This window comes from Saccopteryx bilineata, chromosome 6, assembly GCF_036850765.1.
Source record: "Saccopteryx bilineata isolate mSacBil1 chromosome 6, mSacBil1_pri_phased_curated, whole genome shotgun sequence".
NCBI classification, from domain to species: domain Eukaryota; kingdom Metazoa; phylum Chordata; class Mammalia; order Chiroptera; family Emballonuridae; genus Saccopteryx; species Saccopteryx bilineata.
The window spans coordinates 103715165-103728489 of NC_089495.1; positions in this window are offsets into that span (position 1 = coordinate 103715165).

Sequence of the window (13325 nt, forward strand, 5' to 3'; positions counted from 1 at the left end):
GGTTACATATAAACATGTGCTCATGGCACTGCAAGAGGAGCTCTGTTTCCTACCTGGGGTCCCGGCCAAAACAAATCGGAAAGCTCCCCTGGTCTATTTTCCATACAGGGCTCAACACTCCTATGGCCAGCCTATGTTCAATCATTTCTTAATTCCTGAATTTATTAAGTTCCCTCGGTGTGAAAGGCGCTGTTCTGGAGCCCAGGGAAACAAAGATGAATAGGACACTGTGTTAGGCAGGGGCTTGGCGGGGACCAGGTGGCATGCTCTAATTGGGTAATATGAGGAGAGTTTAATAAAGGGCTATTTATCTGGTGTGGGCAGGGCATAGGGAAACCTAAAGAGAGAGCACAGAATGGGCCGTGCACAGCTGAGCGGAGTTGGAAGGGACAGGGAAGGGGGATGTTTCCAGAGCCCAAAGCTCTGAGGAGAGGACTCTCTGGCAGGACCTGCCGCCCTCAGCCCCTTGAGGCAGCCAGCTCACAGGAGCCCTCAGGGAGGGAGCCCCAGGGATACGCATTTCAGCCTCGCTCTCTCTCTGCCTCTCATCTCCGGGCATGAGTCCCACTGCCCAGCGATGCAGCCCAACGCGGCGGCCAGGTGAGAACCAAGGAGAGTGAGTCTAGAGAGCAGGCTAACAATGGTGGTTCAAACAAACCCTGGCTCTCCTGGAATTTATAGCCATTGGATTAAAAAGTATGTAATCCAAAAATCCACAGTGAGGTAACCCGTGCTGGGAGAGAGGTATTAATGAAGACTTCTGGAAGCATCTAGAAAGAAGCACTTGACTCTTCAGGGAAGGTCTGCATGAGAGAAGACATAGTGGTCTGTCTCCCTAGCATCCTTTCTTCTGAGAACCACCTTCCCTGGGAAGGATCCTCGAGGGTCCCAAACACTGTGTCCCCCGCCTCTCTGCTGCAGGGGCCAATCAGAGTGAGCCCCTAATCCCTGGCCACAGCTATTGGCTCAGGGAAGGTGCCAAGCTCAGCCCCTGAGAGAGTTCTCCAAGGACTCCTTGCTAGGAAAGAAAATTGTCTCTTGGTTCTGAATTCAGGATATTGGAAGGATATAAAGTTAGAACTATTGGCTGCCATCTCTCCCCTCCCCCCAATAAGTGTAAATATTCAACTTAGAAGGAAAAAGTTGAGGCAGGGCAGAGAATCCTTTTCCTAGGCAATGTTTCCAATTCAGGGTTACCTTAGATTGAGGCATACATTACATTCCTGCTAATACTTTCTTTTTTTGTTTGTTTTATTAGCTGGAGTTGAGTTTCTGCCCTAGCATAACCTCAAAGTTGAGTTTCTTTCCTAGCTCTCACGAGGTGGAGGAAACCATCTGTGCAAAAGTGTGGAGGTGAGAAAGTAGCTGGCATATTGAGGGAGCTGCTAGTTTGTGGCCTCAGAGCTCAGCGTGCTTGTGAAGGGGGTGGTCGGTAACAGGTTAAGGCTGTAACAGCAGGCTTACGTCAGATGCTAAATGAATGAGTATTCATTAAGGATTTTAAGCAGGGAGTGACACCAGCAGATGTGCATTTTAGAAAGCTCATCCACGAGGAGGTCGCGGTGAGCAGTCCTGGAGGAAGGGGGCTGCTGCAGAGTCTGGGGAAATGCAGGGGGTGCAGGAACTCAGGCTGGGACACTAAAGAACACAGAGCAGTGCCAGGATCCAAGAGATATCAAGGAAGTTGAGAGTCTAGTGTGAGTGGGAGGTCTGGTTTGGGTGAAGAGATGAATGATAGCGTGAATGGAATGGTACTTCACTTGTTTCCCATGTCTCAAAATTTGAGGGTCTTCTCCTTCCTAGTCACCATTTCCCGAATGCATTCTGGGTTTATCGATCTCACATAAGAGATTACTCCAGATGTGTTTGGACCCGTAGAGGAAAGAACCATCACCCACTTTTATGAATATTTTCAGCCCATAGGTCCTGAAAATCTTCTTGGAAGTCACTGCACAGTGATGACTCACATGGAATACATTAATGTCTAAAACCTCTAAGTCTTTTTTCACATAGGCTCTGGATCACTTTTAATGTGGTAGTGAATACTTTTACAAATGAGTAATTCTTTTAATCCATCTGAAATGCAGGCCTATATCATTAAGTGTAGCGTGTCCCCTGCATCTGAAATCTATATATCTCCAGATCTCCAGTCCTTTGAATACAATTTAATTCAACAAGAAGAGTATAATGTGAAGGTTCCAGAACAGAGATCATGGAAAATGCATAAAAAGAACACATTCTTGCTGTTTTTTAAGTAGCTTAGAATCCAATTATATATATGTATACAGGGTAAGCAAAAGTATATTAAATTACCAATTCATCTTTACCTAAAAGACAAATCATTAGTAAGGATATGTTTTAATAACAAAAACAATAGTAATAATGCAAATAATACAAATAAAAATACAATAATTCATAAATAATAATACAAGAATAAACTCAGTGTTTTGTGTATTCACAACAGTAAATCTCCTTTTGCCTACCCCTGTGTGTGTGTGAATAAATATATATATAAAACATCTTTGGATCAGTCTCTAGCTGCAAAATGTTAGTGTAGAATGTTAGTTATGATTTCTCAAGGTTCTGGAAATATTTACTCTGAGGTTACCATAGCATCTTCACATTTCAGTAAGTTTTACTATGTGAACTTCTGATTGGCTGTTATCTATCTACATTGGGAATAATTCAGATTAGTCACTGGCCCTTCACCTCTGTGACCTTTGCCCTAGAATATTCTCCTTGTGTCCATGGTTTTGTATCATTCTCTGCTTTCTCTGTTATGGGGTTGATCTTTTATTTATTTTCAAAACACACACAGTGGGATATTCATGGAAAACAGGCATCCTAATATGCCTTTGCAATTTTTACATGAATTATCTTTTTCTTTTTCTTTTTTGTTACAGAGAAAGAGACAGAGAGACAGAGAGAGGGACAGACAGGAAGGGAGAGAGATGAGAAGCATCAATTTTTTGTTGCGGTACCTTCGTTGTTCATTGACTGCTTTCTCATATGTGCCTTGACTGGGGGGCTTCAGAGGAGTGAATGACCCCTTCCTTGCCCAAGCCAATGACTTTGAGCTTCAAGCCAGTGACCTTTGGGCTCAAGCCAGCGACCATGGGGTCATGTCTATGATCCCACACTCAAGCCAGCGACCCCGCACTCAAGCTGATGAGCCCGCACTCTCTGTGTCCCAGTCCGATGCTCTATCCACTGTACCACCTCCTGGTCAGGATACATGAACTATCTTAAACTCACTCTTTCCTCCCCTTCTTCCTTACCTTTCAGTATATTCCCACCTCAGTTCTTATCATCTGAGATTAGCTTCTTCAGTGAGTCCTGCTGTAACTACCACATCAACCTCGTTTCATTTTTCCTAGATCACCCTGACTTAATCTGACCAGCCAGGCCTTTGACCACAGGGCATTCCCCTCACACCACATGACACTCCTTCTCTGAAGAAGATCTCTGGGGCAGCCTGACACAGATCTCACGGCAGGGAAGTTGTGCCACTTTCAGCAGATCCATTTGTTTTTACTAATATTTACTGAGAGCCTATGGTGTGTCAAGCACTCTGGGAAGGACAGAGCCACAGGCAAGCTGATGGCTGATGGGAGAGAAGGCAAACCAGCAATTACAGGTGCATGGAGCCTACAGGGAAGGAGGGACAGAATTCTCGAGGAGCAGAGAGCAACGCTCTCTCACCCAGCATCAGGGCCTGGGAAGCTTCCTAGGGGAGAGACAGGTGAGTTGGGTCAGGAAAGAAAGCACAAGAGAGCAGGAAATGAGCTGGCCCAACACAGGGAGAAATTTGGCTTTCTTATGACAAAATGGTGGGAGCAGAGAAGGCTGTGAGATAGATGAAGGTTCTTGGCTTTTGTCTAAGGGCAACAGGAAGCCGCTGACAATTTTCAACCAGAGGTGATATGATCAGACCGATCACATTCCCTCTGTCTTCGATAGCCTAGAAGCTCAGAACTGAATTGGCAGCCCACGGCCAGCACCTACACCAAGCCGTCCTTGCGCAACTGGGAGATTAATTAACCTTTTCTTCATCTTAGTATCTCTCTGGCCCTGTGTCCTTATTCATTAACTTCTGTTGTGCTCCATGCATCTCTGCAAGCCCGTAAATGTAAAAGTATTACAAACCATGTAGCACAGTTGCTCTCATAACTCCCCTGGAGTTCAACATTTATATCCCCGTTTTATAGAGAAGCTCAAAGAAAGTCGGGAACTTGCCCATGGTGTTAGCGTCACTTCATTCATCAATGGGATTTGTTCCCTGTCCCACTGCCCCAGCAGACTGTACATGCACAGAGGCAGAGGCTGCCTTGGGCATGGGAGGTGCCTACCTCAAGGACAGTGGTCACAGACAGGAGGGCCCAGCCGGGCTGCTGACCAGCCCTCCTGCTGGGGTGGGGGGAGTCCCAGAGCGAGCAGTGTCTGCTCCACCACACTGTGCTCTGCCCTCCGCTTTCGCATCTTGTGGACAACGCCTCTCCTCTGCCCTCTACGTGCACATGTTTTTAAAGAAGCTTCATTATTTAACTTTCAAGTTGATCAAGTAACTCAAACCTCACAGTTGCCTTTAGAACTAGACTTTTAGGACTGGAGGAAACCTGAGTGATGCTTCTGATCTGACCAACTCATTTTACCGTGAATTAACTCGGGCCCAGAGAGAGCGGGTGGTTCCGCACGGCCACTCAGCTGCTTACCAGCAAGCCTTAGATCAACAGCGGTTCCGAGGTCCCTGAACAATGTCCCGTGTGGTATTCACAGTGTCACTCTGTTCATTTAGAAACATAAAGAGCAGATGTTTAATTTGGCTTGCTCATAAGACTAAGTTGTTTGCGGCATGTGGAAGGTCTGATGAGAATTTCTTTTTAAAAGATTTGAACCCACAGCCCTGTGTTCTATTCTAGCTACCATTCCTGCTTGAAATACTCAAAAACTGAGTGAGAAAGCATATTTACTTGCTCAGGGTCGCAGCTGTCCTGGGCTTCTCATAGCCTACTCACACGTCTCCTGGGCCATCTCACCCATTCATAGGGCTCCAGCCACCACTGAAAACCTGAGGGGACCCGGAAGTCATGGACAGCAACTAACACTCTTTGAACACTGCTCTGCATCAGCCATTGTTCCGAGCACAACACGTAGGCTATCTCGTTTAATCCTCACCACCACCACAGTCCACACAGCGCAGAGGACATGAGACCCCAAGCAGTGAAACAGCCTGCCCACGGTCACAGATGGTAGCCCTGGCAGCTGGTCCCCTCTCCCAGGACAGGACTGTCTGCAATGCTCAGCTCTGACCCAACTTCACATCCCTGAAAACACCTGCCTCCTGGGCTCCCCACCAGGCTGTCCCAGAATCAAGTCACAGCAATTCAGCTTCTTGCCACCACCAGGCAGGCTGCCAGGCATAACACCAGTAACTGCTGTCCCTCGCTACTTAGGTCTCCTTCCCCACCACCTGTTGCCTGTCCATTTTATTCCTAGCTATCTCTCAGGGCTGCTCTGCACTTCCAGGGTAACCCCCGCTGCACGTGGCTGCAGTTGTTGAGGTGGTCTCTGTGCTGCACAGCCATGGCCTCTGCCCAACACCCAACCCCACTTGCCCTCCCACAGATATCAGCGCAGAATTCCCATAGGCACCTGCGTACACTCCCGCTGGCCCCAGCTCTGTGGCCCAAGTGGCCACCATACTCCCTGCGCCTCCCCTGGGGCGAACAGCTTGGCTCCTGGGCCAGCCTGTCTTGTTCCACTCACCTCTGCTTTTACACCTACTCTTCCTTCCTTAGAACCCCCTCCTCTACGCCCCTCCAGCAGAGCCGGTCATTTCCTTCTTTGCTCCAAGGCTGCCTTTAAATACATTCCCCTAGCAGGTTCTCTAGCTGAAATGACTTTCTTTCCTGCCTCCCCTCTGCAGGCAGCAGAGCAGGAGCTATATGGGGTGCTCACAGCTCTATAGTGGTCACGTGCAGATCTTTTTAGGTGTAGGTGGACAGATGGAGTGGAGTAAGGAAGAAACGGCATAAAGTTCTGTGATCAGGTCACCATATAATCTGGTCACTTCTTCAGGGCCCTTGTCCCTGTTCGGCCCCAGCCCCTTTATGGGCTTCTGGTTGCTGCATCGAAGTCAGGAGGGACCAACTCCAGCATCGTCAGAGCTCAGCCTTTCCTGCCTCCCCAACGAGGCCCTCACCCAGCCCAAGACGGAGCCTCTCTCCTCAGGGCTCTGCGTCCTCACCCCAAGGGCTTCCCTAACCAAACTGGGAAGAACGGTTGGAATCTCCTGTGGATGGTGGTGAACAGAGGGGCTGCTGGGTCATACAAGGAGTCCGCAACGTTTGCTGTCTGTGACGTGAGGACTCAGTAAATATCTATGGAGCAAAGGCATGAATTCACTATAAATATTTGTTCCAATTCAGATGCAGTCAAACTCTGTGAGATACAGTTTGTAAAGCCAAAACATCGCCTGACCTGTGGTGGCACAGTGGATAAAGTGTCGACCTGGAAATGCTGAGGTTGCCGGTTCGAAACCCTGGGCTTGCCTGGTCAAGGCACATATGGGAGTTGATGCTTCTAGCTCCTCCCCCCTTCTCTCTCTCTCTCTCTCTCTCTCCCTCTCCTCTCTAAAATGAACAAATAAAAAATAAAAATAAAAAAAATAAAGCCAAAGCATCAGGACTTCCAGACATTTGAAGTTAGTGGATTCCAGAAGGCTATATATTTTTTATTGTTGTTGTTTCTTGTTTGTTTAATTTTTTTTATTGATTCTAGAGAGAGAGAAGAAGAAAGAGGGAGAGAGAGAGAGAGGGATTTGTTGTTCTACTTATGTATGTATTCCTCGATTGCTTCTTGTATGTGCCCTGACCGGGGATCCAACCCACAACTTTGGCGTAGATGATAGCCTGACCAACTGAACTCCCCAGCCAGGGCCAGAAGGCTGTGTTTCAATGAGATGAATGTGTGTTACCTCTAGAGTCGCCTGGCCCTTCTAGTTGAAAGGAGGAAGCAAGAGCTCAGGGGTGAGGAAAGGTCTGCTGAGCCTGGTGGTCTTCGCACTCCATGAGACACTCACCAGTCCCATGCTCGTGTGCCAGCCTGAATCGCAGCCGCAGCCTAAACTGTTCGCTAATAACACATGAATACGTCCGTTTGTAAGAGTCAGAGGCTGACATGACCAGGCCTAGCCCCAGGTTCGCAGCTGGCAATGGGGAGAGGAGCTCTAGGGTAGGGTCCCGGTGCCAACTACCCCCAGAGATTCTAGGTTTGGATGATTAGACCTGCAAATGCTTGACACTTCCTTAGAGTACATCTCCTTTTTTGTTTTTCCTTAAGTTGTCTTTATTGAATTCACATTGTTAGGAGGTACTTTGAATTAAGCGCTAAATTCATAGAGAAGTGATTTTTTGAAACACATGCAGTGGTTTTTGTGTCCACACCAATTTACCTTACATGTCCTGGTAAATAAATGTATCTGTCCAAGCTACATACATGCCCCTGCAGGAACTTCAGAAAACCTAGCAGAGAATGTGGAGAAAACAAAGCTCGGGAGTAATCTCACCTTGCAAAGACAACCACGTTGACGTCTCCTATAAGTGCTTCTAGAGCAGGGGTCCCCAAACTTTTTACACAGGGGCCAGTTCACTGTCCCTCAGACCGTTGGAGGGCCGGACTATAAAAAAAACTATGAACAAATTCCTATGCACACTGCACATATTTTAAAGTAAAAAAACAAAACGGGAACAAATACAATATTTAAAATAAAGAACAAGTAAATTTAAATCAACAAACTGACCAGTATTTCAATGGGAACTATGCTCCTCTCACTGACCACCAATGAAAGAGGTGCCCTTCCAGAAGTGCGGCGGGGGCGGATAAATGGCCTCAGGGGGCCGCATGTGGCCCGCAGGCCGTAGTTTGGGGACCCCTGTTCCAGAGTTTCCGTCCGTGTGTTCTTCAGTCTTCCCCGGTGCTGTCGAACTGAGATGCTCTTCTGGACCTGGCGATGTTCGGTTTTGCCCCCTTTGTAACAAACTGTGAATGGCCTTTTCTGTGTTTTGTTTGCTCTGTATTTATTTCACTATTGTTTAACACACCAATAAATATTTTGTACACAGATCTTAGTAAAAAGCACATATCTATTTTCTTAAGAAAGAAATACCTTAGCAATGGGCTTGCGGGGTCAAAGTGCACGCACACGTTACTATGGTTTGGGGTACGTAGCGCCCACCGTCCTGCAGAAATGGTGAGCCATGCGGTCTATTTCTACACACTCGCATCAATTCTTTCATCATTTCCAATTTGATATACAGACTAACAAGCAAACAAACCAATTAAAAAAAACAAAACTTTCAGCTGACTTCTATTAACTCAAAGATATGTATGCAGCCTCCTGAATTCTTGTCCAGTGAGGGAAAAAGGAGAAAATGCAAAGTTGAGGCCTTAGAACCTCCCAAGCCAGGAACCTGCCCCTTCCTGTCTCGTTGCATCCTGGACACTTCACTCCGATAGTTCGTTCAACCTGATAGAGCTTTCAAGTCTAGTGATTGCCCTGGTGACCAGAGGCGGGTTAAGGTCAGTTGAGGACCTAAGCACAAAAGAAAATATTGGGTCCCTTAAAAAAAAAGAGAGACAGGAAAAATAAAAATACATGTTAACTATATTTTTAAATAAAGAAAAAATATTATGTACTATTCATGTTAAAATTACGCATATGAAACCAAACTTGGTGTCATTAGAAAACAGCGTCAAGTTGGGGTTTTGCAGTGTGCCTGCCGTTAAATCCGCCTCTGCTGGTGACAAACCATTTTTCTTCCTACATCACAAGGATGAACATTATTCCAAAGCTCAGCACTTCCCTGATTGAGCTCCCTGCAATGGTTTACGGCACCAAATGCCCATTCCTAGGTGTCCCCAGCCCAGCAACCACAGCCTTCGTAGCTGAGGATCGTGGGCAGACGCTACTCACCAGGGGGAGAGCTCAGAGACTCCATGAGCACGGACGGGGGGAAATGCACGTTTGCCTCACCAACCTCTAATGGTAACTTAGCATTTTCTTTGGTAATAAATGCCAACAACAAACCATAGTTGTGTTAGTAGTTCCTGTGACTTTATTACCAGTTGGAATCAGACATTTCAGATCTTTTAGGGATCTTGTAGATATTTCAAAATGTCAGTAAGCTCATCATTACTTTGAAATTACAGTAATTAATGAAACCTACTACTAGATCTTTTGAGTTAATATGTTAATAAGCATTCTCTATTATCATGCCACTAATTTACTTTTTAAAATATTCTGTTAATTGTTTTTTAATATAAAGGTTTTCTTTATGATCCTACACATTTTATTATCGTATTATAACTTTGTTCCAAAAAAAAATATTAATCTACTGTTTGACAAAACTTTAAAACACATGCATACACCCTGTTCTGAGAATGGTTCACCAAACACCAAAAGGATTCAAGGCACAAAAAAGAGGAAAAACCCTGGAGAAGGAAAAGAAGATTTAAGCCCCATGGGTAAACTAAACTGTCTGTTTTATAATCCCAGAGTCACAAAAGATTTTCCCCAGTGGTGGAAGAATGGAGGCTCTTCCAAATCTTTTCTGACTACCCTTTTTCATTCATGCAACAGACATTATTTAGCACCTACACAGTGCCACACAAACTATAAAAGTGACACCAGATGAGCCCTGGCAAGAGAACTGCTGCCCCGGAAGGTGAGAGGATGAGGGGCGGACCCAAGGAGCTGTGGCCTGAGTGTGCCAGTCGCTCCTCAGCTGAAACCCGTGGACGCACCTCCCCGAGCTAGAAATGCCATTAGGGGACAGTTCCCCCAGAGTGATGTTTATCTCTCTATGACTTCCATCAGCTCTGCCCAAATCCTGCTTCTCTCAGGATCCTTCCTCTGCTCCTCCTTCCCAGCTGGATGGAGTTACTCCCTCCCTCAACACTCTCGCCCGTGGATTTTAGCCCTGTCACTTTTTATTTGTGTCTCTGATGAATCTGACTCACCTCCAGGATCCAGGCCCCAGTGGGATGTCTGGCAGTTTGGGTGCATTGGAGCTGATCCTGGAGCCCAGGGTCTGGCCTTGTGCTCTGGCCCCAGTTCTTGGCTGAGGGACATGGGACGACTTTCCTCCCCCTTCACTGGCTGATTGGCACTGACCCGGCCTACGAGGGGCAAAGCCATCACCCACACTACAGCAAGACCTCTCTCTGAAGGTTCCCATTCTATTCCCCAACAGTCAAAACAGGATTTCCAAGGAGACACACTCATGCACTCTTTCAACCCAAGGGTACCCCAGACAGCCTGCTTTCCGACACAGCACTCCCTCCTGCTACTGAGAGGTTCTTTCCACTTGTTCCGCCCCTTCCTTTAAGACCCGGTCTAGCTGCTTCCTCTTGGGAGCTTTTCCTGGCTCTCATTGTCCACCCACTCAGCCCCGCAGGCAGAAGCGTCTCTTTGCTCCTGGTGTCCCACTGCGTCCTGCACACTGTATTCCAAAGACCGTCTGTGTCCCCTCCCTGGCTGGAAGCTCCCTAAAGGCAGGTACTGGGTTATATTTGTGGCCCCACCACCAAAAAGCAATGCTTGTTTGCTGCCTGAAGAAGTGAGTGGAGGAATGAATGAAGGAGTGCCCCTCCTCTCCCCACCTCTCACCAACTCTTCTCTCGCTCCCAACCACTTGGTTCCAGGGCTGTCTTGGACACAAACTCTGTGATTATGTGTAAGTGACTTTATGCCCCTGGGACTCAGTGTCCCTCTGTAAACGAAGGGAAGGGGAAAAACCAGAGGCTGTGTACGGACACCCCCCACCTCCGCTCCAGTGTAATGTGTGACTCTGTCGAGTAACTGTTGGTGTCAGCATTGCTGGGATAGAACCACCTCAGGACACACTGTCTGCTCCATCTGGGACCAATGTCCTAACTCTCATATCTAGTTGGTCATGCAGTCTTGTCAGGTCTTTAAATCCCAATCCCCCTTCCTCTGTCCCTTAAACCACTGCTCAGCTCCAGGCCTGCCTTTCTCTCCTGTGGACTCTCAGTTACCGCCCCGTGACCTCCAGGTTCCTCAAGTCCATCCTGCCTCTGCACAGCCCCAGAGCCCTGTCCGGGAGCCAGGTGACTGGGGACAGAGGCTCTGCAGAGGTTTCAAGTTCTGCGGGCTCTGGATTGCTGTTAGAATCAAAAGTCCTTGACTTGCATCGCTTCCTTCTATAACAAAATTCTCTGTGATTCTATCTTCAGTGCTTTGCTCAAACTTCCAGACTTTGCCAGCTGAGCTTTCTGTGCAGAGCCTCACTCCCCGATTCCCAGAGGACGGTCGGTCGGCAGGAGGGGCCTTCCTTCTCCCCACACCTGCAGTTGGTCGGTACCTACGTTCACCTTCACCGTCTTCCCTTTCTCCAGGAAGACCTGATTTTTCCCCCTGTGTTCTGGGTCCAGCTGCTCCTTGTTTCCCCAGGGAGTGTCAGTTACTGTCTGTGATTGATAATAAGCTTGTGCAAATGTATCCTACTTAAATGTTTTCCCTTGATTTTCTGTTTAGTTGATTTCTACCACTCTTCTTTCTCTTTTGGACAAGTTGCTTCTGATGCTGCTTCCCTCTCGGGAGCTCCTTCCCACCTTCCTTTCCTCACTCGGCCCCTCGCGGTTTCTGCTCCAGCCCCAATGGGCGTTATCACCTCCTTTAACGGACAACCTCTGTGGACACTTGTCTGCTGTTACTCTGCCCTGGCATCTCTCAGGCACATCACAGTGTAACCCACGCTCTTTTCCTAAATTTCCCTGCCTCCTGGGCTCACCTGCCTCTCTCCCCTTGAACCTGTTGATCTCCTCTGTGGGTGGTTCTGCTCCTCCTCCTCCTCCCAGCCTTTCCTGGGCTCCCTGCCACCCTGCCTCCTGTGCTAGACTTCCCCGAGAGCACCTGCCCCCAGCCTCACCTCACCTCAGCTCACAGGAATGACTCTCAACTCCCTTCTTTGGCTGTGTCAATCAAGGCAGGCTAGCAACCCCGCCCCACCCCACCCCCCAAATGTCTATGGCCTAGCAGGTCAAGTTTATTTTTATTCTTTCCATAGTTCACTCTGAGTGGGAAGGGGTACGGGGAGGAGGCGCCCTGCTCCACACAGTCACTCAGAGAGCCAGGCTCTTGCGGCCTGGGCCTTGGTCCTGCCCAGGTGCTCTCAATCCTCCCCTCAGCTTGGGATACCCCGCCGGCCACAGGCCTGCTCGCCTCCCACAGCCGTCTGTGTCTGCCAGGGTGAGAAGGCGGCCTGGCAGAGCTCAGGAGGAAAAGCGGGTGCCCTGGCAAGCCCAGAGCTCTGCTGACCAGCGCAGAACTCCTGCTGTTTCAGAGCCGGTGGCCAGGCCTGCGATAACAACTCTCCTCTTAGATGCCTACCTGACAGGCGCCTCACTCCACATACTCAAAACTAAACCTATAGAAACCCCCAGACCGGCTTACTTCTATTTCTGCCCTGGTGATGGCACTATCCCCCACCCAATTACTCAGCTGGAAGCCCCCACACTCCCCTCACACTCTGACACGTTGGTTCCTGGTGTGTTTCTTAGATTTCTCTCTTGCGCCTGATCTGGTTCAACAGCTCAGTGATGGATTTCTCTGCATACAATCTCATCCCACTTTAATTCTTCATAAATGGGCTTTCTATACTGTTTCTTCCTTGTAATTCTTTCACAGGATTGGAAGGCCCTCCAGGCCTGACCTCTCCGCACCCCACACACACATTTCCCCCTCAGACCCCATCAGCCTAGGCTACAGTGGGAGGAAACCAGCATAGTTTCCATTAAGGATGCCTCCAACACTCTCCACTCTCCGTCTCCCCCACCCCTCTCCCTCATAGCAATCTCCATTTGATCCTAGCTCAAGCATCACGTTCTTGGGGAGCTTTCTATGACCTCCCTAGGTAGAACTGACCACTACCTCCATGTAGATCACTGTTGGTCATTCTACAGAATGGTCTCAACCACGAGGACCAGTTAAGTACACCAAAGAACGTGTCCTTCACCTATGGTACTAGTAAGATTTTTCACATGCTAGTGGACTCAATTTGAAACTATGAGAAGTGGGTTCTAGTTCTTCCTTTATCTTACAACAGACATATTTCTCCTATAGAACTTTGAGAATTCAACGTATGCAGCAATAACTATTCCTGTGGGGGAAAAAATATTAAACAGAACTCCAATCTGTTGACAAGGAAACAGAATAAGGACTTATATTAGTTAGGGACCCTCTAGTTTGCAAGCCACAGAAAACCTAACTTAAATCAGCTTCAGAGAAAAGAACAATGCCTGGG